The sequence below is a fragment of the Giraffa tippelskirchi genome, chromosome 10, assembly GCF_054371585.1.
Source record: "Giraffa tippelskirchi isolate mGirTip1 chromosome 10, T2T-mGirTip1v1.2.pri, whole genome shotgun sequence".
Lineage (NCBI taxonomy): Eukaryota > Metazoa > Chordata > Mammalia > Artiodactyla > Giraffidae > Giraffa > Giraffa tippelskirchi.
In genome coordinates, this window is record NC_137284.1 from 115,750,155 (window position 1) to 115,775,316 (window position 25,162).

The window sequence follows — 25,162 nt, forward strand, 5'->3', positions numbered from 1 at the left end:
GGATCAAGTGAGTGTATGAGGGTTTTGACTTTTTAAAAAATAACCTCCAAGAATACAGCACTTACAGACTCGTTTGAACACTATTAAGTCACCCATCATTATTCTCTTTCCAAAGCTAAATAATCTCAGTTTGTTTAACCTTTTCTCCCTGGTCCTATTTTATAACCTTCTGATAGTATCTGTGTTGCTCCCCTGGACTCTGTCTGAATTTCTTTTCAATTTTAGAGTCAAAAACTGGATGCTGTCATCAAATCAGTGCTGAACCCATGTGAAAGATGCTATAAAGAGTAAAAACACTGTTGTAGCCTGAGACATGTGGGCAGGGGCAGGGAGGGAGGGCACACGGATGGGGGACAAGGAGAGTATAGGATTGTAAATTCTTAAAAATAAAATGCATGCTATAAAATGCCAAAGAGCACTAGTGCTAATTAAACAGGCTCCCCCCCCCCCCGAAACATAAGCGTGTGGTATAAGAACAGGAAATGTGGAGGCTGACAACATCCTTGTTAGGAACGGCCTTGTGTCAGCAGGGTTTGGGCAGCTTACCAGGAGGATGTCAGCAGCACAACAAGTTAGCTCACAGGCCTCTACTTACAACATAATCATGTCTACTTCATGACAACTATTGGACTATTCACTGCATGAGGAGATTTGTCCCTCTTGTTGAGGGCTTTCCAACAAGCCATTTAGAAACAACTGACAGTGTGGACGTGGCAGCACCAATGCTGTCCTGCCACAGACTCCTTTGGCCTCAGCCTCCAACACAACCCTAAATTGCATTTAACTGAGCCAAAGCTCTGTACAGCCTTCTATTGCTGCTCCAGGGAGCTCACAGCTTCCCAGGCTCACCTTTCTTTGAGGACCTGAGCCTCATGAAGACCTTTTCCCTGTATAGCCAATAGGATAAACCAAGTATGCTCCTTACTACTCACTCTCTTCACTGTTCCCAGTGTATCTCCTTCCTTATCTGATTCCCAAAGTTGCTAGTCATCTTCTAATTTCCTCCATCCTCAACACAAAATGTGAGAGTTGGACCATAAAAAAGGCTGAATGCCAAAGAATTGATGCTTTCCAAGTGTGGTGCTGGAGAAGACTCTTGAGAGTCTGCAAGGGTATCCAACTCCTTGGACTGCAAGGAGATCCAACTAGTCCATCCTAAAGGAAATCAACTCTGAATATCCATCAGAAGGACTGATGCTGAAGCTGAAGCTCCAATACTTTGGCCACCTGATGCAAAGAGCTGACTCATTGGAAAAGACCCTGATGCTGGATGCTGGGTAAGACTGAGGTTAGGAGGAGAAGGGAGTGACAGAGGATGAGATGGTTGGATGACATCAGTGACTCAATGGACATGAGTTTGAGCAAACTCAGGGAGACAGTGAAGGACAGGGAAGCCTGGCATGCTGCAGTTCATAGGGTCGCAAAGAGGTGGATGTGACTTAGGGATTGAAAAAAAAAAACAACACAAAAGACATATACATGGAATCTAGAAAAATGGTACAGATGACCCTATTTGCAAGGCAGGAATAGAGACACAGACTTAGAGAACAGAGTTATGTACATGAGGTGGGGAGGTGGGAAGGAGAGGGCTGGATGAATTGAGAGAATAGGATTGATAAATATATACACTTGCTATTTAATTGCTAAGTCGTGTTTGCAACCCCATGGACTGTAGCCCACAAGCCTCCTCTGTCCATGGGATTTCCCAGGCAAGTATACTGGAGTGGGTCACCATTTCTTTTTCCGGGGGATTTCCCAACCCAGGGATTGAAAACGCATCTCTTGCATTGGCAGGCAGATTCTTTATTGCTGAGTCACTGGGGAATGTGTAAAACAGATAGCTAGTGGGAAGCTACTGTATAGCACGGGGAACCCAGCTCGGTGCTCTGTGACCACCTAGAAGTGGGGGATGTGGTGGAGTGGTGGAGGGGGGAGGTGGTGGAAGGGAGGCTCAAGAGGGAGGAGACATATGTATACATATAGCTGATTCTCTTTGTGGTATAGCAGAAACACAACATTGTAAAGCAATTATACTCCAATAAAAAAAAATCATGCAGCCAAAAAAAAAGACTTCATGGTGAGAATGTCATCCTCCAGTCTATACTTATACTGCCTCTAATTTATTCTTCATATTTCTCCCTCCCCCCTCACCCTCCATGCCCACACTCTCCACCCATTTTACACACACACACCCATACACATCTCTTCATAATTTCCTGATTTGGGTCTCAGATAAACAAATTGATCTTTTTTATTTTACAATTCATTCACATCTCTTCCCTTGAGTGTCCAAGATGTAATTGTAATTGTAATCTAGAACGAGGTATCGATTATCCAAGCACCTGCACACTCCTCCCTCCCGGCTCTCAAATTCACAGGCCTCAGTGAATTGAAGGGGCATATGTAATCTTGGGTAATAACAGAAAATTTCATGGGAATCCCCAAGTGTTACAGGGAGTGTAAACTAAAAATTATCAAGTAGAGCAACAAACACAGGATTTACTGGGAGAATAAAGGTTATGGGAGAACCTCCACTTATTTTTCATGATACAAACAATTCTATTGACTTTAACTTTTCAAGCTGAGACCTTCCTGCATCATTCGGCATTTGATGAAGATGAAATGTAACAGGGTCACATGTCATGTCATTTGTAATAACTTAATATTATGGTTGGTTGGGAAATAAGACCAGGCATATGAGGCTCACAAATTTGCTTGCTGTAAATTTCCAGCACCTGTTTATGATACCGATTTACTGAGAAAACAGCTCCAACAACATTATAGAGGGTGGCTCATGAATGTTATTAACCATTTATAGTGCATGTTACAAATTTTAAAAGGTTTTCAATTTTACAGACAATCCATAGGTTTATGAATTGAAAGCCACTGAAATAAATCATCCTTGGTAATGAAAGGGGAAAAGGGACATGATATAATTTCTATTTGTCAAGATATAATGATGTCACTATCCATTTATACTCTGCATTTAAAAGTTGAAGCTACTCAACAAATCTCTCCTCAGCCAAATACATCTGTTGCCTTAATGGAGACCATGGCACAGGTTTCACATATCACTCACCAATTAGAACAGAAGGTAAAACTTGTTTTTTCCTAGCTGAGCAATTCATTTGAACAATAACTTTTAATGTAGTGAATAATAGCAACACCTAAAAAATGTAATCACTTTTAAATGATCTCTCTGAGTAGTTTGTAGATTAAACACATTTGCTTCTGGAGGTGCTATTTGTATCCCAAACACTGCTTTGATTTATTGATTCTTTTAATCAATAACTCAGTTAATCATTAAAAAGACAGAATATGGGGCTGTTGGTCAAGTTTTACCTTAACAACATGTACCTATATACACGGCTGCCAGGAACAGTTGAAGGAGTTGTTCACTGCTCAAAGAGGCCAACCTGAGGGCCAGTATGGGTTGAAATATAGTCTTCAATCCAGAGAACAATCTTCATGCCCTGACATTGGCTACAACAAGAGGCTCTTTAGTTCCTCTTTGCTTTCTGCCATTAAGGTGGTGTCATCTGCATATCTGAGGTTATTGATATTTCTCCCAGCAATCTTGATTTCAGTATGTGCTTCATCCAGCAAAGCATTTCACATGATGTACTCTGCATATAAGTTAAATAAGCAGGGTGACAATATACAGCCTTGATGTACTCCTTCCCCAACTTGGAATCAGTCTGTTGTTCCATGTCCAGTTCTAACTGTTGCTTCTTGACCTGTATACAGATTTCTTAGGAGGCATGTAAGGTGGTCTGGTATTCCCATCTCTTTAAGAATTTTCCATAGTTTGTTGTGATCCATTTAGTGTATTCATAATGTTGTGCAACCAATATCACTATCTAGAGAACATTTTCATCAACCCCCCCCCAAAACAAATCCTCTATGCTTGAGCAGCCACCTCCACTCTCCTCCCCCCACCCCTCCCTCCAACCACTCAGAAACCATTAATCTGCTTTCTGTCTCTCTGGCTTTGCAGAGGCTCTATTCTTATCTGCTATATTGTACCTAGCACCCTGGTAAAATATGGAGGAGGCTTTAGGGTGCTCACAACAGCTCCCAACCAAGTCACGAAGATTAAGAGCCAGAGCTGGACAACAGAGCATTGGTATATATTGAGAGGGTGAGAGGTTGCCCTGGTAATTTTACTTGTAAAACTACATTTTCAGTGTCTGGGTCTTTGAGTTAAGATACAGATTAATTTAAAGATGTGAGGGGAGTTGAAAGTTCCAAGCTTAAGTTATAGAAAAGGATGAAAAGATTCAGAGCATCCAGCTTGGTAAATCATGGAGGTGAAGAAAGGGGAGTCATCATTAAGTGAACAGAAACACACATGGAAAGGCTTTTGAGGAGAGAGATAGTCCCTCCTCGTTATTCAGAAAGTGAGTGCTTTTAATAGTCACAATATTTTTTTTTTAATTTTCAAAATATTATTTTGTTCTCCATACTGTACTTCTGTCTTAACAACCAGGAATCCTGGCTGCAGGAGGTACAGACTATGCGATGTTACCAGGGGAGCAGGAGGAAGGGCACCAGGCACTTGGTGATCAAGCAGCTAAACAGAAGACAAGAAGGAGCTAGTGCCAGGGCTTTGGATGCTTCATAATGCACAAACCTCCTGGAATTTTTTAAGTAATAAGTAAGTCTCTATTCCCCAGGTTCATGGATGGTCTTTGGGGTGGTCAACCCCACTTAGACCACTATTTTGGGTATTCTGAGAAAGGAATTACTCTATGTAAGCGTGTGTGAAGTTGAAATATAAAATAGCTGCCTGATCCCTGGCCCAGGTGAAAGGTCTCCTAAGGTTTTTTGATTCGCCAAGAATCTGTCCCCTTGTTACTTTGCCAGGTTCTACTCTCCATTTAACACAAGCTTCAATCTTACAACACAGGCTTTCAATTTTTCTGGAAGAATACAACTCTCTTATTCCCCCATCACAGACAAATCTCTGGGTCCCACTTTTCTTTGATCCCTTCATCTGTAGCTACCTGCACCCAAAGTGAAAGTGAAAATGTCAGTCACTCAGTCATGTCCCACTCTTTGGACTGTAGCCTGTCAGGCTCATCTGTCCACGGAATTCTCTAGGAAAGAATCCTAGAGTGGGTTGCCATTCCCTTCTCCAGGGGATTTTCCCAAGGGATTGAATCCAGGTTTCCTGCATTGCAAGCAGATTCTTTACCATCTGAGCTACCAGGGAAACCTCACTTTCCTCCCTGCACCTACCTGCTGCAAATTAGCGTAAGCAAGCAGTTTTCACCTAGGAGTCAGGGAAAGGAATACTGTGCTCAATAGGATGTTTGAAGTTCAGGGGAAGAAAAAAAAAGGTAGTGTCTTCTCTGTCATGATTTGGGACTCATCTTTGCCTCCACATAGGCAGGCAAGTGGCCTAGGTGCCCTTCCTCCTGTCCACTCCTGGCACTTAGGCAATGCCTAGGAGGGAAGACCTGAATGCCCAACCACCTTCATCCTGTGAGTGACCTGAGCCTTCCACAGAGTGACTGTGGTTTGGATTTCCCTTTGCTCCACCAGCTCTCTGCCATACTTGCTTCAAGGTGCAGCTCTCAACCACTTGCAGCTTAATCTGGGCCCCGGGAATTTTTCTCCTTCCTGTATTTCTATAGCACATTTATAATCTATGCCACAAAATCTAGCGTGCACGCATGCTAAGTCACTTCAGTCATGTCCAACTCTTTGCAACTATATGGACTACAGCCCGCCAGACTCCTCTGTCCATAGGATTCCCCCGGCAAGAATACTGGAGTGGGTTACCATGCCCTCCTCCAGGTGATCTTCCCAACCCAGGGATTGAACTCACATCTCTTATGTCTCCTGCATTGGCAGGCAGGTTCTTTACCACTAATGCCAACTGGGAAGCCCTACAAAAAACTAGCATCTGAATCTAATTTCAAGCATGGTTCCCAATCCTTAATTTTAGCTCATATTTCTGCGGTAACAGTGGCTCCTCATAGGAACTGCTTTTGAGGTGAGAAGGTATAGGCTGAACTCCTGCTTCTGTTCATTATTGTGTGACCTTGGAGAAATCCTATAACTTCTCTTTGAAGAATAGGGATAACAACACTTGCTCCCTCATTTATAGTTATAAGCATCTAATGAGATCATATGTGTGAAATTGTATTGTAAAGCACACATGAACAATATATTGTCTAAATTTCAAGAGTCCAGGTCTTGTGTCTTCCAATTAGGTTGTGATTTCCTTACCAATCATCATCAATCAATTTTAAAAAATAAGATAATATCTTTTTATAAATTAATTTTTAAGACAAAATACGTATTTCCATTCTCCTCTTACTATAAATAAACATTTAAATGCTAACATGAGCATGTCAAACAATTTGGTGCAGGCAATTCTCTTTAGCTTTCTGTGTCTTATTATCCTTATGCTAAGAACAAAATCCTGTCTTCTGTACAATACTATAGGCATAAGAAAATACACCCAATATGGAATTTGTGAATTGAGATAGGCATTGAGATGAGTGTATCCATTATGGGGTTAAAGCAGGTTCAAAGCTACAAAACAACTAGGAGTGAAAAGAATATTACAAAAAAAGTAGTTTGTATTTGCTAAAGAGAACAAACTTTTGGAGCCTTCTGGAAGTGCCTTTTTATATACAATTTATATGCTAATTGTAAATCATTTGAATATATTAGATAAAGCAGGTTCCCTAAGGACCTACTGTTGGTACAATTTGTCCTTGAAAAAAACAGAGAGAGTTCAAGATTTAAAAAGCCCAAATCTCTGAAATGGTCTCAACAGCCTACCTAGTCTGCCCCCAGGGCTCTACAATTTCCTTCCTTGTTCTGTCAGCTTCGGCCACACTGGCTTCCTTGCTGTGCCTCACAAGAGCCATCTGGGGGTCTTGACACTAGCTGTTCTCTCCAGGTAGAGTGCTCTATTCAGGACTCCCATGACTAACTGCTTCCCTCCTTTCAAGTCTTTGCTCAGACTTTCCATCCTCAGACAGGCTACTCTGACCACACTACAGAGGTTGAATCTGCAGTCCTCCTTTTTGTATGCTGTTATTCTGCTCTATTTTTTCCATAGCATTGATCACCTCTGAAGACGATAGATAACACACTTCCTTCTTGAAGATATCACCTCTCTCTCCAGGGCAGAATGTAAGCTTCACAGGCAGGAATTTTTGTACCGTTTATTACTGTATCCCAAGCAGTATGGGGATATAGTAATGGGGCTTCCCAGGTGGCACATTAATAAAGAATCCACCTGCCAACGCAAGAGATATGGGTTTGATCCCTGAGTTGGGAAGATCCCCTGAAGAAGGAAATGGCTACCTGTTTCAGTATTCTTGCCTGGAGAATTCCATGGAGAGAGGAGCCTGGCAGGTTACAGTCCAGGGGGTCACAAAGAGTCAGAACGACAGAGCACAGGTACCTAGAACAGTGCCTGGGATGTAGACACTCAGTACACTGTTTCGAATGAAAGAATACTAAAGGTGCTTGGTGTTTGTAACGAGGGATTTGACATCAGAGATTTACCTGGAAAGAGAGATTTCCAAGGAGACTTCAGAGATCTTCTGGTGAAAAAATGAAAAACAGTAGAGCAGAAAAACAATGGAATAGAGAACACGAAAAACAGTAATGAGAAAGAGGAAATAGAGGTGGAATGAGGAAGGAAGGGAAGACCATGGGTACCCTTTCCCTCATGGAACCAAACTTTCCACACAATATATACAGTTTGGTTTTAATTTTTTGTTTGCTCATTTTGCTCTCCTTTAGGCTGCTCAGCAAGGAACTGAGAGTAGAGCTGAAACAATCTAAAGGTTTCGCGGTGGCCTGTGGATTCCTGGAGGTCAGGGCAATTTGGCTGCTGCTGCTGCTAAGTCGCTTCAGTCGTGTCCGACTCTGTGCGACCCCACAGACGGCAGCCCACCAGGCTCCGCCGTCCCTGGGATTCTCCAGGCAAGAACACTGGAGTGGGTTGCCATTTCCTTCTCCAATGCATGAAAGTAAAAGTGAAAGGAAAGTCGCTCAGTCTTAGCGACCCCATGGACTGCAGCCTACCAGGCTCCTCAGCAGCCCAAAAAGATCTCAGCAATAAGATAGTTGGGGAGGATAAATTGCTTCACTTTCCCCATTCCAGAGGAGGTCACCCTCATCCCAAAACAGAGAAGAATGGGAGGAAGGAAGAACTGACCAGGTCTCTAAATGAGTCATAGCATTCATGGTAAACATCTTTCCTTTGAAAGTGAAAGTGAAAGTCTCTCAGTCATGTACGAATCTTTGCGAGTCCCTAGACTAGTCCATGGAATTCTCCAGGCCAGAATACTGGAGTGGGTAGCCTTTCCCTTCTCCAGGGTATTTTCCCAACCAGGGATCGAACCCAGATCTCCCACATTGCAGGCAGATTCTTTACCAGCTGAGCCACAAGGCTTCGCAATATGCAGTGGAAGTACAGAGTCTCAACCACTGGACCACCAGGGAAGTCCTCAGGCTTCTCAATATGAACTGGATCTCATAGAGCTTCCAGAGAGAGCATGTGTGTGATAGAAGGAGGGAAGGTAGGGAGATGGGCATTGGGCTTAATCTGCCATTCCCTTTTATAATTCATTCTAAACAGATTTGGGTATTCATCCAAGTCTTTATTTGGACACTCATGGTCCTTCTTGAGTAAACCAGCAAGTGATGTTTTCTATTAATAACAATCCATAGTTCAGAATGCCCATGCCAACATTTAGCCTTTAACTTGATACTTTGGTCTAAAATTTAAGCATGACCTTGGAGAAAAATGAAGGACTTAGGTTCCCTTACTCCCAATTGTATAGGATTCCTTCGTGGTTGCAAGGGCATTTATTAACTTCTTATTTTTCTTTAGAACCATAACCTATTTCCTAAAGTGTCCTAATACATTTCCCAGATTCAGAAAGGAAGAGAGGAAGGAGGGAAGAAAGAGGAGAAGAATATCACTTATTTTCTTCGCCTGAAATATCATCCTCCCTTTGTCAGTTTCCTTTGTGGATACGAAGCCACCTCTGCAGTGCCCTGACCTTGGCCACATCTGAAAGCAGAAGCTTCATAAAGGAATAACACACTTGATGGAATCAGGTAGGAAGAATATATCAGTCGTATTTCTCAAATGACAACTTAGCAAGATTCAGACTCAGCCTCCACTTAGCTACGCGTAGGTCAAGAACAATCCCAAATGGTTGGGATGTGAGACTGATATTTTCTTTAATAAAACACAGTAATGGTTAAATCATGATGATGTATGACAGAAATCAAACCAATATTGTAAACCAATCATCAAACAATTAAAAATAAAAAAATTAAAAAACACAGCAAGAGACATGTTGGTTCCCCATTTCTTGCTGTTCCCCAATCTCATGCATTCCTCATAAAACAAGCTTAATCCTGTTACACAATATGGAAGCAGGTTTTCAAAAAGAAATTGGATTTCTATTGATTGCCAGCCGATGAAATGCTTACTGCACACATGGGTCTGTAAGATGCTTCTTATGCTACTGCTGTGGGCAATATGCTGGGCACCTATGTTTTTTCAAGAGACAGCCACACATTGTAATATAATGCTTGAGGTTTTTATCTTTTCCTATTGGGCAGGAGTCATTTCAACAAGCTCTCCTTCAAAAGAGAACATGACAAGCTATATGACTATGTGTCCTGTACTGTTATGAGCCCCGGTCACAGTGACTAGAGTTTCGTTAAGCACAGACCTCCCTATAGATTAGAACATATATCTTAAACACCAATGTTAAAGTTAATGCAAAAGTTCAGAGGTGCAAAATAATTTAAATGTGCCCAAGTAGTAGCAATAACATCTCTAAAATCTCACCAGTGAATTATGGATATGTGGAATATTAAAAATGCAAAGCTAACTCAATTTGCATTCGTAATGCCCCCTAGCTGTTACGGGGAGGAGGAAATTGCTTTCTGCTGATTTCAAGGGCACACTACTTAGTGCTGTATTTAAGTCAAGGAGGAAAATCATTCATTTTTATTCTACCACTTAACTTGTGCTTATGTAATCTGTCTGGCACTGGAGTCAGTTGTCTGATATTATTTTCAATCACAGAAAGAGAATATATAATTCAATCATTACACCTTTATTTTCACTTGCTTGGTGATCTTCTGGAGTCTTATTACCACCAGTAAACGCCAGTGTGTCATCAATCAGTGCTCAACCCCAGGTCCATTTCTGACAGACAGCACCAGCCACGAGCATTATTATTTTTATTTTTGAGGAGGGGAATAAAGTAAGGATAAGGTTACATTTCCCCAATCAGCTGGCCAGATACTGAATTTCTTCATTTCCTCATTTCTTCAGTGATGCTCCCCACCCATAACCCATCACTTGTCATCCATAAGCCACCTCTCCCCAGCAGGGAAATCCTCAAAGGTAGGGTAGACATGCAAATTAGTAGCTAATACATTGCAAAGCAGGAGGCTGCTTTCAACTTTGTGTCTTCTCCCACCTTGTCCTTCCTGCTTTCCAACCAGTCTTTCCTTCAGCTGCTCCTTTTCATTTTCCCTGCACAGTAGCATTGCCTGCTGCTGTTCTTTCAACATAGGGATGGACTAAGAGCAACTCTCCAGGCAGAAGAGGCAACAGTGACATTTCTTAAGATGGAAGCTCAATTAAAAAAAAAAAAAAACTATGTGAAGGGCCAGGGTCTGTTAAAGGGGAATCAGATTCCCCTGATTCACAAATACTGTGGGGGTTCCCTGATTACAGTGAAAACGAGAGACAACACAGTTTGGTGGCTGAGGTTGCACCATAAATCCCAGTTAAGAGAACACTTGGTGTTGGTCCATTACCCATTGATCTTTGTGATTGTGTTTGATGATCATATTGGTCATTAAGTTGCTTTGTTTCTCTTTCCTCCACATTTTTTTGTATCTATTGCCTCATCAGGAGTCATTGCTTTTTTAAAAAAACTTATTTTAGATAGATATAATATGACCGGTAATAATGGATTTTAAGAGCTTCCCTGGTAGCTCACATGGTAAGGAATCTGCATGCAAGGCAGGAGACCGGGGTTCAATCCCTGGGTTGGGAAGATACCCCGGAGATGGAAACAGCAACCCACTCTGGTATTCTTGCCTGGAGAATTCCATGGACAGAGGAGCCTGGTGAGGTACAATCCACGGGATCACAAAGAGTCAGACACAACTGAGCGACTAACACTTTCGCTTTCTATAAAAACTGTATAAGCCACACACCCAGGAATTTTGACTCATTACATCTGAGTAGAAGGTTTAAGGATCTGCATTTTCAAAAAGAACCCCTCTCCAGACTGTGTGCTGTGCTAAGTCTCTTCAATCGTGTCCAACTCTGTGCAACCCTATGGACTATAGCCTACCAGGTTCCTCTGTCCATGGAATTCTCCAGGCAAGAATACTGGAGTGGGTTGCCATGCCCTCCTCCAAGGGATCTTCTCGACTCAGGGATTGAACCCGTGTCTCTTGCATTGGCCAGTGAGTTCTTTACCAGTAGCGCCCCCTGGGAAGCCCAGACTCCTCTTTATGAAACCGCCTTTTGAAAAGCCACAGAGGAAGATACTGTGTGTGGTGTAGTCTAAATCATCTCTCCACTCCTATCCCTTTCCTTCTCCTCCCCCTCTCCTTCCTTGTCCCCTTCCTTTCTCCTCCTTCTTTTTCTCTCTCTCTCACTCACAAACACACCTGCTTTAGTCCATGTGATGAATAGGTCAAGTTCGTCTCTTTGTTACTGCCTAATGAAATCAACAATCTTTCTGGAAGATTGACATAATAGGCTAAAAACAAAGAGGCAGAAATTACTCCCAAACATCAAAAAGGCCCAGGGAATCTCCAGAGGGTGGCATAAGAGAAACTGAATTGGAAATTGAGTCTGGCTTCCTAAAGACAATTCCCCTATTTTTTTCTAACAAAGGAAGCATCCCTGGATTTCATACTTGGTAGTTCTAAACAGAGCACTCAGAAGGATGAATAATTGTAATGGGCATAGGAAGAAAGGGGTTATTCAAAAGACATGGAATGTCCTTACATATTTATAATGCATGTGAGCTGAAAACCAGGTGAGACGGGCTAATTAGGAGTATCTTAGACAACAAAAAGCCCATTCAGTCCTTGGAATTTTAACCTCAGTCTCTAGTCAGATAATATTTTAAAAATCAAAATTCAGGTTATTGTTTTGAAAAAATACATCAGATAGAAATGAGAGCGACAAATGAGAGATTTATAATACCCATGGTACACAGCTCATAAATTGACTGCCCTTTTTATCTCTGCAGCAGGAGAAATGGGGAAATTCTGAAAACCCCAGAAGAAATAGGCAGGATGTCTAAGTTAAGAATGCAAGAGGGAGAGGACTCCCTATTAAAACAAAAAGCTGCCCCCTTTGCCCTGCACATATCATAACTTACCTGCTTTATTCATTCTAGCTGGGCTTCTCTAGGTGATTTATTAGTTGGTCTGAATTTAGCACAGAAGGAAACTAGAAAGTGGTTCCCCACAGTATATTTCATGAATCTTACTTTCCTCTTAAAATTCACATATTGTGATTCCCTGTGTTATCACTGTCTTGTCCCAGACATAAGCAGCTTCCATTATAATTATGAGAGCCAAGTCTGGATGAAAGCTCCGTATCATTGATTTTAGCACAATTAAAACCAAATGAAATCTGTCCCTTCTCACCACAAATTTATGAAATAACAAGGGGCTTCATTAATTCAAAACTACAGAACCCTTTGAGCTTACCTACTGCTTTCCTTTTTCCAGGTCTAGTGTGCCTTTTGCAAAGCTGGAGGCTGGGGGCAACAAACTATCTTAACTCTTCAGGTGAGAAAATATTCTCTCCTCACAGGAAAGACTCTGTCCCCATGGGTCTAACAATATACCAAAACCATAACAATACAACATCATGGTGTCCATACAATGGGAATTATATACATACAGTAATGGGACAGTCCTGCCATCTCAAAGGAAAAGAAATGGTTCAGATCCATGATACATGCTGGGATGATAAATCAGAATGCTGCTAAAGATAGGGCAGCATAATATGGAAGCTAGCCCAAGGGGAAACCCTTAAAACATAGATAACAATGGGTTAAAGCTACAGAAAAATGAAAAGGGAAAAACCAAACTGTTTAAACATTAAACATTTGTTTAAATATTAAAGTAAAGTTAGGATGACAGCAAAATCGATATTAAATCAGGCCTGGAAACTTTTATGACCTCAAACCCTGGGCTTCCTAACTGCGAGTGTCATAAATGATGTCACTTTTCAGCATAGTCGTGGCTGCCAGCAAGCAGGTCAGAAATGCCAGCTTTCATTTAAATTCTCCGTTTGTGATGTAATTTAGCATTTACTCTCAGGGACAAATGTCACCGCTTTCTGGGCACCAGCCCCTGAAAGTGCTGCTGTAAGCAAAATACTTCCCCTCCTGATTCCATTCCACCCCCAATAGCATGGTTTCCAGAGGGGCCTGTGAGTTCTCCTGGGTTTGAACAAAGATTTGAGGACCATATAAATGAGTTAAGACTCTTTCCCAGTTGGTGAAGACAGAGATTTTGAGGAAACTCTTCTAGGGTGAAAGGAAAGGGAGCTGTGGAAAGCTGTACCTGCTATAGAACATTTCATGAGCAGGCTGGGATTGGAGGCCTGTGATGTGGACACATGGGGTTTCAGCCAGGGGCAGCCTCGAGGGACCAGCTGCACAAGGGAATTTGCTGGAAAGATAGAGGGAGACTTCTTTTGTTCCCAACCTCAGCCCCTTGATTCTTAGTCCCCTCTTCCTCCTCTCTCCAAGTACCTCCCCAGGCCCTGTTATGTTGATTTCTGCAGGCTAAGTTGCTTCTGTCGTGTCCAACTCTTTGCAACTTTACAGTAAGGTAGCCTGCCAGGCTCCTCTGCCCAGGGAAATCTCCAAGCAAGAATACTGGATTGGGTTGCCATTTCCTTCTCCAGGGAATCTTCCCAACCCAGGGATCAAACCATGTTTCCTGTGTCTCCTGCATTGTAGGCAGATTCTTTACTGCTAATGCCACTTGGGAAGCCCCTTGAAACACAGAAGTGAAGTGAAGTCGCTCGGTCGTGTCCGACTCTTTGCGACCTTGTGGACTACCAGGCTCCTCCGTCCACGGGATTCTCCAGGCAAGAATACTGAAGTGAGTTGCCATTGAAACACAGAAGGACCTGCTAAAATGCAAACATGTTCTGGGAAGAGCAACATCAGCCTTTCCCAGGTCTGTCTTGTACAAGTGCTGGAGTCCCTTGAGGCAGGACTGTCTACAGCGGGGGTAGCTGCCTCCAGTAAGTGAAGGTGGACCTGCTTTACATTCTTCAGATAGTTTCAACAGAACGTAACATAAGATTCTTCAGTTATGGTGGTCCAGTCACACCCTGGAGATGTGTCATTCAACTAAGTAAGCGCTCATTAAGGTCCTACTAGGGTGGAACAAAGGAAAGATAAAATTTGGAGCAAGTGAGTGAGTGAGTGTGCTGTGTGCGTGTATGAATGTTTGGAGAAATGGTGAAAATGAGAGATCAGTTTGCTAGGGTTCCATAACAAAATATCAAGCACTGAGTGGCTTAAACAACAAAAATTCATTGTCTCATAGTTTTGGAAGTTGGAAGGCAGAGATCAAGGGGGGTGGCAGGGCCATGCTCCCCTTGAAGGCCCTGGAAGAATCTGTTCCAGGTCTCTCTCATAATTTCTGAGAGTTCCTTGGCTGGTGATAGCATAATTTCATTTTCATATGGCATTCTCCCGGTATGTCTGTGTCCAAATTTCCCCTTTGGACAAGAAAACTAGCCACACTGAATTAGAGGCCCACCCTACCCCAGTATGACCTCATTGGAACTAATTACATGTGCAAAAACATCTCCAAAAAAAGTCACATTATGAGGTTCTGAGGGTTATGACTTAACATATGAATTTGAAGGGGATACAATTCAACTTGTAACAGAGATAAACAAGGGTAGAAATCAGGAAGGAATCAGATAATGAAAACCACAGAGAATGACCTTGAGCCCTACGGGAGCAACTTGTGGTCAGTAAGCAGGGAAATCAAAGACTAGAACTTGTTCAGGAAGGAGCATTACTTGGAGTTGAATTCAACCCACTCATTCTTGGCTGTTCCTAAGACACCAGTGAATACTTGTTCTTCTCAAACAACGTACTCATTTATTTTGTAATTGCATTTCTACTGAAAATGGAATGACGTTCATCTTTCCCTTCTTAAAATTATAGGACCATGAGAAAGAGATCAGTGGTAAGAACGATTCCAAAAAGAAATCAGTGGTCAATTTATATTCTCTTACAGGAACAAAAGAAAGTGCAATCAAAAAGTATACATGGAACCAAGAGCCACACAAAATATGGCACTATGGTACTGCCTATCAGTATCACCTCATCCACTGCCTGCTCAGGATGGGAATCGAGTCATTGGGGGAATCTGGAACTTCAGAACAAGCACAAAGAAGAACACAAACTAAAGCAGTCCTAATCCACTACAGTTGTAATTATGGAAGTTCAAAGTTACACTCAGAGATGATCCAGATTTCTACAAATGGCATAGAGTTGTTACACTATAAATTTGTTTTAATCATAAAAGTCACTTCAACCCAAAATTCTAGAAATTTAATTTCATTTTGCAATTTTCATCTGCTTGGTTTAGAATAGGACTCTCCTTCCCCAAAGCAGATATCCCTACACCTTTGGTCCACTATAAACATATGGACATGATCCTTCCTGTAAAAGAGATGTGTTCCAATAAATGTTGATTGTAATAAACGCCTCTGTTTTCTGTCTGCTCCAGTTCTGTCAAATTTGTGTTCACAAAAAGAGGTAGACAAGGAAATTATCCAAGAGAGACACAACTGTAATTAGAATAGCATAAACAAAACACAGTGTTGATTTTTATAGGTGGAAAACAATGTCTTCAATCCACGTCCTATGTAGCATTTCCCTGGAGAGAATGTGCCATTTTTATTTTCTCATCCAGAATATGAAGGCCTGATGTTTTGCTGTGGGGGCAAGGGTGGGAGGATTGCTGCACAGGGGTTATGAGAAGGGCCTCCAAAGGCTTGCAAAAAGATCAAAGTTTGAGGGTGTTTTTTTTTTAAGTATATATTCCCTGACAGCTTCTAATACAACAAGGAAAGGCTCTTAGGTAAGCAAAAGATGATTTGCATTTAGGTTCACAAAAGCAAGAGTGTTCATAGCCAGTTCTAGGAGCAGGTTGTGATGGTGACCTTTTATGTCACAACACAGGCAAACTCTAGCAGGTGACTCCTATGAAAGATTTAATGTCTGCTCTGTGGAAATGTTTCTTTTATGCAGGCACAGGGTTTAATCACTTTTGTCAACATTTAATAGATCCTATTTTTACTTACATAGAGGTTAGAGCAAATAAGAAAATCTATTTAATCTAGAGTTCTAATATATCAGGCTCTGCCTTTGAGGAGACTCAGTGTCCTTTTCTATCCAAGTGTATAAATTTAACTTATTACATTACTTGACTTTAGTGTAATAACACCAAATTTCTATTTATTAGCTGAGTTATTTTCAGTTATAAGTAACTGAAAACCCAATCAAATTCATTCAAAGAACAAAAAAGCTGGGTTGGCCTGGGTAACTGCTAAGTCCAGAAAGGCAGAGTGGCTTCAGGCATGGTTTCCTTCAGGTGTGGATTTTTACTAAATTAAAGCCTCCCAGGTGAGCCTGAAGCACCCAGGACAGAAGCATCACCCCGGAGTGTGTGATCCTGGGGACAGTTTGAAAATGGAAACTGTTGCCTAAACGCTGGCCAAAGGTCTTTCTCTTTTTAGCTGGAGCAGCAGAGGAGTTGTTTTTTTTTTTAAGTAGTAGCTGATTTCAATGAACCAACACAGAGCAACTGCAGCAAGTTTGTTGCCTTATCAAACCCCTGTTGAATCACTGAATCATTCAAAAACATGTATTTTCAGCAATGTAAATTTCCTGTTTTCAAAGAACTTTAAAGATAGCATTTGATATAAAGAAGTAACACCCATCATGATAATACTGAACTTGCATAAATTGTTTTGGACTTAAAAGTTGCCCTTGTGTGTGTGTGTGTGTGTGTTAGTTGCTCAATCGTGTCCAACTCTTTGCCACCCCATGGCCTGTACCTGCCAGGCTCCTCTGTCCATGGAATTCTCCAGGCAAGAATACTGGAGTGGGAAGCCATTACCTTCTCCAGGGGATCTTCCTGACCCAGGGATTGAACCCAGATCTCCCATATTGCAGGCAGATTCTTTACCATCTGAATCACCTGAAGGGAAGCCCTAAAGTTGCCCTTGCATTCCTTAAAAAAAAATTCACCTAACCTCCTTTCATTCAGAAGAACCTTGAGCCCTTCAGAAGGCTCCAGGTCACAGCTGTGCTCTATCTTCACTGCCCCGCAGACCGAACACATCCCTGCTGACAACGGTGAATACTCAGATTCATCTCAGCTGTGGCATGGATGCTCCGATGGCCCACCCCCAAAGCCATGATGGCCTCTTCTGTTATCCTGTCAGTGAGGATGCTGGTTTCCCATTTCACACATCAAAGTTCTCATGTGGTTCAGGCTGGAGGCTGGTTTCCAGGAAAGAAAAGGAACATGCAGCAGATGACTCTGCTATGCAAGGCCATGAAGGAAAAGGATCAATGTCCCCAGAAGTCTGGTGGTCTCTTCGTCTCCTTGATTCCCTAACTAAGGAGGAGAGATGACAAGGAACCCTGTTCTCTCTTTGGCTGAAGGATGGGGCCTGGAGACTTTGCTGAACCGAAGGTATATTCCCTCCGTCCCTCAACCTCAGCCACCTTATAGCCCTGATTGCCCACCTGAGCCCAAAGAATTCCTCGTGGCTATGAAGTTCCTCAGAGCCCAGAAGCACTGGGTTTGCAGTGAACCCTCATTAAAGTGTGCTCCTGCAGCCAGACTGTCAGTTTCAAAAGAAAACTCCTTTTAATTTTAACTAGAGCACTGGGCATCAGAAACAGCAGAGAAAGGGATTCATTTATGAGTTTCTATGGCAGATTATGGGTTTTATTTGCTCCTTTACACCACTTTTCAGTCTGTCACTTTGGTAGGGTTAACCCCAGTGTAAAATGTTCCCGTAATTACGCTCGGAAACACTCCCAGCCTGCCGCATGCCAATAAATGCCTGGAATAACTGTCAGGCTAAATGAATCCCATTTGGACAAAATGATTATTGAAAGTTATTTTAGTTCCCTATTAAGCAGTTGCGGAACAGAGCTGTAATCAAAATGTTTATTTCAATTAGAATTATTATGGTCAATAAAAAGCTCAAGTAGAAAGTAAACTACACTTTATCAAATAAAGTAAAGGCCACAGCTAGTTAAACTTCTTGTTTCACATGGCCTCTATCCTGGAGTCTGACAAGAGGCACATTATTAGCCTTTTCCATAGTATATTAACAGCTATTATAGCCCAACTTCTATCTAGCAGATCCAGAGCCACTTGCTCTGGGTGGACAAAAACCCCAATTCTTTCTTGATGGTTACCATGGCTAGCAAGTGGGCATGAGCCCCTCTGACTCTGTAGCAACACAGTGGGGGAGCACCCCCCACAATGAATGGCTGAGAAAAGGCCATGGGGGTTATAACGCCAATAGCAGTATTATTCATTACCCTGTCCCCAGGACTGGCTGTACACAAGCATTCTCCTTACTATAGTACTGATTTCTTTTCCTGTGGATCGCAGGAAAATGCTTTTGCTTATTTGGTCAATGCAGTCATCCTCATCAGAAAGCAGCTTTTGGGGGGGTTCTCTTTGTTTGGGGAGAAATACAATAAAATACAATATAAAATACAAAATACAATAAAAGATTGTATTTCTATCCTATGACAATCTGCCCTTGAAGTGAAAGTGTGGGTTGTTGCTGTTTAGTCCCTAGGTTGTGTCCAACTCTTTTGCAACCCCATGGACTGTAGCCCTCGAGTCTCCTCTATCCATGGGATTTCCCAGGCAAGACTACTGGAGTGGATTGCCATTTTCTTCTCCAGGGGACTCTTCCTGACCCAGGGATTGAACCTGCATCTCCTGCATTGGCAGGAGATTCTTTACTACTGGGCCACCAGGGAAGTCCCGAAATCTTGGGTACACACAAGCAAATTACTTTTTCCCTCTAAATCACAACAGTTTCAGTCATAATCCTCTATGGCTAGAAGTACTGTGTTGTTCTTACAAATTCCAGTGCCTAGGCCATACCCAAAGTTAAGTCAGAATCTCTGGAGTGGGACCCAGGCATCAAGGGTTTTTAAAGTTCTCCAGGACATTCCAATATGCAATTAATGGTGGGAATTCTACTCTAGGACAGTGGTTCTCAAAGTGTGGTCCCTGAACCAGCAGCATCAGCATCACTTTGAAAGTTGTTAGAAGTGCAAATTCTCAGCTTCCATCTGTTAGTTACTTTATCAGAAACTGGTATGGGGCCAAACAACATGCATTTTAACAAGCCTCCTGGTGAGTCTTGTTATCTCCTGATGCATGCTGAAGTCTGAGAACCATTTCTATAGGGGATCTTCTTTGAAGAGGAAAATAGAGCCAAAGATGTTTTATCAGTAAGTCACATATTAAGAGAAGCCAGCATTTACCCCTAATAGAACAGGAGCAAGATTAATAAACCAACAGTGTCCACTGATTGTCTGCCTGAATGTTAAGACAAAGGATATAAGAAGAGATGCTAAAAGTATCTTTTAATTCCCACCTAGACAAGGAAGAGAGTCTCTAAGAACCATCATCAGAAAAGCCAGGGTTGGTTGAATAATGAGGAGCCAATGAATTCACAATCTACAATCACAGTGTGAAAGGAAGCTCAAATGGACAGAATAATAGGTAAGCTGGCTCAAAAGCAAAGCCTTGAGTCAGGTAAGCATTTGCTTCACCACTTCGCTTATGTAGAGCAGTTCTTCTGACTTCTCATTTCTAGCTTCCCGAGGTCCCAAGGATCCTCAGAGTACCTCAGAACAGACAAGGGAATTAATCCATGCTGAGATCTAAATGACCAACAATGACTTTGTGTTCTTACATTTCCTTGCTTTATTTGGATATTAAACAATGTTCCTATAATATTGATACTTGGGCACTCCTTGCATGCCAACTGCTGATCTAAGCCTCTATAAATATATTAACTCATTGAACATGCATAACAGTACTATAAAATAAGTACTAGTTTATACCATTTCACAGGTGAGGAAACTGAGGCAGAGATGTTAAGTAGTTATCCCAAGGTCATGGCCTAGCACCAGGCAGTCTGGCTTTAAAGCTGAACCATTAGGCTAAACATCTTCTCAGAACACTTAAGTGGGCTTTCAGACATGGAACTCTTGGGCTGGAAGATTTGGGAGAGGGGCTCTTTAAGAGATAGTCTCTCCCCATCTGGTAGCTAATTGCCAATTCTATCTAAATATCAAGTCAGATTGGCCATACATTTCCCACGTTTGTGGGTTGTTCTCGCCTTAGAAAATGTGTAGTGCCAGTCTTGTCTTCATAAATTTATCCTGTTCCAGCTATTTCCCTAAGTATTAGACTAATCCAGATAAAAATTCAGAACTAATTACTTTAGAAAGATTTGCTTTTCTTATAAAATTATGATCCAAGTCTAGGGCTTCCAAGACATAGTTCTTCAAACTCAGAAACATCACAGAAGGGGCAGGTTGTGAAGCCCAACATCATCTCCTCTGAACAAAGCTGTCTTGGCCTGAGTGGAGAAACAGAATAAAGTTTGAATTTTTTACTCCTACTTTTCTCCCCTTAAGTCTTTGTTAGTCTTTTTTCATGAAACAGTGTTGAATTTAACAGAGGCATCACATTCTGGCTTATGGAAAGTCTGTCAAAAAGAGACTACACAGTTCAATTTCACCCCATGTCTAAAGAGCACGGAATCCAGTGGTTCGTTGTTAACCCATAGAGTGCTTACTTAAGTATTGCACATCAGCATCTTCTTGGCAAAAGACTTCTTGAACTGGCTGGGGATGAGCTGGGGAAGGGCTGGGGTGGCAGCTCCAAGTAATCTTCAATTTTTATCCCTTGATAATTTAATTAAGATAATTTAACAGCCTGTTAAGCACAATATGCAGAATTTCCCACTAGAGGCCAATGAGGGAAGAGTCTTGGGGAACAGAGAGATAACGTGTAAGGATGAGATCCAGGCAGCACAGAGTTGGAAGGAGTCAGGGTTATTATTCAATCAAATGACTGTGACTTTTTGTGACTGTGACAAAGTCACACAGTTAATTGTGGACTCCCTGGATCCCACACTGTATGACATGCTGTGGGATGTTAAATGGGACTATTCAGGCATAACAAATTGTGAGCACTTTTCTAGAAAATCTCAGCGTCTGACCTCAGAAATTCAGTTTAAGCAAAGCCTTGCAATGGGAGAAAGGCTGAAGGAAATATCAGTGACATGACTCAACACCTTGTGATCTTATTTCAGAGTGGGAAGGGGTTGCCGGCTATAGTCAGAGAACTGCTGTCTCATCTTGTCTCCTGGTTTTACTGTGTGACCCGCACAGCAGCTGCCTGCATCATCGGTATTCTACGGACACATTAGGGCTCCCCAAGCCTCTATCTATGAGGCAGTTTAGAAAAGTACCTCATACTCAGGCTTGTGCAATCAGAAGTAATACCTATGCCCAGAAACATTTTCATCAAAAAACACTGTCAGCTCTGACATTCAGAAGTTCAATTCTTTGGCTAAAGTCAGAGAAGAAGAAATATTATATTATATCTCTTATATAGAATCTAAAAAGAAATGATACAAATGAACTTACAAAACAGAAAGAGACTCACAGACTTAGGGAGCAAACTTGTGGTTGCAGAGGGGTGGTAGGTGTGGGAGGATGGAGGGAAGGGATAGCTGGGGATTTGGGGATGGACATGAACACACTGCTATATTTAACATGGATAACCAACAAGGACCTACTGTATAGCTCACGGAACTCTGCTCAATGTTATGTGGCAGACTGGATGGGAGGGGAGTTTGGGGGAGAATGGATACACGTATATATGTATGACTGAATCCCTTTGCTGTTGACTTGAAACTGTCAACAACATTGTTAGTCAGCTATACCCCAATACAAAATCAAAAATCAAAAAAAAAAAAACAAAACAAAACAGAACAAGAAGACCCTAAAAAGCTTATTTTTAAATTCTACCTTTTGAAAATAAGAGTTTTCAGTCTGATAGATAATATGCATTTGCCCTAAAAGTAGATGGCATTTACCCTATTCTCCAGAAATTATGCCATTTGTACTTTGATACGTGCACAGCACTTATTAGTATTCATTCTGATTATTTATTTCCAGCTTAATTGGCTGGATGCATACATATATAAAATATAAAAATATACATGATAGATTTCAAATCCACTTGTAATAGACTGAGAACTTCACAATTCAGGCTCTTAGATTCTGGGTACCACTAGCCCCTTTTTTCACATTTAGGAGTCAAGAAAAAAGAGAGTGGGCAGTTTTAGGGTAAGAGACTAAGTCAGGGAAAGTCAAGGATTGAGGTGAGCCAGGGCAGGCTAGCAGGGGAGGCAAGGGTCATAAATTCTGGCTTAGTTTAAAAGGAAATGACCCACTGTTCAAAAAAACTTCATGATAACTGGGCAAAAGTAAAATAGAGGGAAGGGAGAAATGCATGTGTGTGCAAAAGCATGGAATTGCAGAAGTGCCTAGGGATCACTGAGAAGCTCAATTAGATGGGGTCAATGGTTGGGGGTGGATGGTGGAAAGAGACAATAAGGATATGATGGGCAAATGGGCAAAGTTAGTTGAGACTAGATGGTGAGAGTCTTCCTCATCTTCCCTGAAGCCTTCCCTGACTACACAGGCACTGAATCACATCTTCCTATGAAACTTCTAACCTGTATTACCCGAACCTTAAAGTCACTGGTACTTAATCAACAGATTTTATACTGTTACTTAACTCTGTATTTTATGTTTCCTCATGTCTTTGACTATTTGAGTACATTATCAACAATTTCCAGGGGAGGACTTTCCTTCGATAGTTGTGACTATAATAGGGAGATAAATGACACCTTAAGCAATAATGATAACAGCTGCTAAGGAATTTCTACATGCAAAAGTTTCTTGTGCATTGTAGCTAATCCTCAAAACAATTCTATGAGGCACATACCATTTCCATTTTTTAAATGGGTAAACTAAGGCAGGAGAGGTTAAGTAGCTTGCCCACAGTCAAAGAGTTCTAAATGGAGAAACCAGGATTTGAAACTGTCTGATTCTTTTGTGACCCCATGACTGTAGCCCTCAAGGTTTCTCTTATCTGGGATTTCCCAGGCAAGAATACTGGAGTAGGTTGCCATTTCCTCCTCCAGATGATCTTCCCAACCCAGGGATTGAACCTGCATCTCCTCTGTTGGCAAGCGGATTCTTTACCAATGAACCACCACTCAGCCTGCCAATGCAGGAGATGCAGGTTCGATCCTTGGGTTGGAAAGATCCCCTGGAGAAGGAAATGGCAACCCACTCCAGTATTCTTGCCTGGGAAATCTCATGGACAGAGGAGCCTGGTGGACTACAGTCCATGGGGTCACAAAAGAGTCAGACATGACTTAGGGACTAGAAAACAACAGTCTGATTCCAGTGTTTGTGTTTTTTAAACCACGACACTCTACCCATTTCCCAGCAGGTGCTTAAGAAATCTCTGCTGAATGAATGGGATGAGTGGGTATCAGATAAATTATTTTTAAAAAATTTAGTCCATTATTTGAAATGCTATGAATACATTATTTAATACTTCAGCAACTAAGAGATTTTCTTTACCAAGTCACCAGTGGGCTGCATATTCAAATGAAAATAAAAATCCTACAAGTATTTTTCAGTAGAGATCTATGAAGAAGAAACCTTGTTTCATGAGCTTGATAATTATCAACTTTGTCCAGGGCTCTGGGCTTTTTTCTCTAATATATACGAAAGCTCTCTGAATGTTTGTCTTCCTCTTCCAGGGACTTAGACAATCTGATATTACTCCTCATCTCAGAAACATCTCAATAATAAAAACAAGAAATTAATCCCTGCAAGATCAATAGGGAAGGGCTTGGAAATGCTACATAGCTGGCAGTTGATGGTAAAAGATCAATCAATTCTCCAATTCAGAGAACAGCCTGGGTGGAGCTGTCATCTCTGGCCATCCACCCAGACACCATGAGGAGCCAGGAAACTTTGAGAGAAGGACTCAGAGAAGATTTCCATTAGAATCCTACAGTGATGGGTGGTGGGAGCCTCTGGAGCTGCAGAATTGCACAGTGCTATTTCACAGCCAAATGCAGGCACTTGGAAATTTGAACCTATTACAAGTTATCCTTGGCTGGGAAACAGGATGAACAAAAAATGAAGGTGCTGACAGTTTTGACAAGTGCCAGAACAAAATGGAAGTCAGGAAAACAATCAAAAGAATGCAAGCAATGTGACATTCCTGCATCCTTTACGCTTGTGAGAGAGGAGGCGGCTTCTCTCTTAAGGAAAAGCCCTTGCTCCTAACAACATTCTGCCAAGATGAGAAGTCTTCCCATGCAATCCCCTTTCTGCAGAACAGCTGTGCAGGAAAAGCACCATTCTTTCCCATGATTCTTGTATGTTTTGACTGATGCCTGTGAAAGAGTTTAAACTCAGTCAGGCTTTCGAGAGTTGGACAAACAAATCTTGCCCAGAAACGTCAGGCTTCAATAAACTATCATGTCAGTGTCTCAATTTCAGCTCCGTGTTTAGACTGGAAGGAAAGCAGATGAATAAAGCAAACCCTTAACTCGTACTAACATATATTCACGTTCGATCACCATGCAAATGACCAACTGCTGCCAGATCACTAATCATATAGGTTACAACAGAAGCAACTACAGAGCAATGAGACTATAAAAGATGATAGACATGATATAGTTTAGCATATGAATGAAAAATGTTCTTAAAGATGGCTGTGGGAAATGGTCACTTATTCTAATAATATGGCTGTTCATTAATACATAAGAATGTTTGTGAAGTACACAAGCCAGAGTTAAATGCAATGCTGAAAACTCAAACCCTGTAGCTAACTAGCTATGTTATCTTGGAAACATAAGATAAGTAAACTTACGGTTTACTTAACCTCCCTGACCTTCCGTATCTTCACCAGT

The 25,162-nt window shown here is 41.7% G+C and overlaps 2 long non-coding RNA genes across 2 annotated transcripts in view; one reads left to right on the forward strand and one right to left on the reverse strand.

Moving 5' to 3' along the window:
* Window positions 1–25,162, reverse strand: part of LOC145523496 (uncharacterized) — a 127,806-nt gene that overhangs the window by 5,942 nt on the left and 96,702 nt on the right. The gene's annotated exons all lie outside the window — the stretch shown is intronic.
* Window positions 666–24,743, forward strand: LOC145523497 (uncharacterized). Its single transcript, XR_014066627.1, has 7 exons — window positions 666–1,277; window positions 4,490–4,657; window positions 8,912–9,099; window positions 12,772–12,831; window positions 17,423–17,790; window positions 19,737–19,860; window positions 23,999–24,743. It is a non-coding gene; the product is annotated as an uncharacterized LOC145523497 (long non-coding RNA).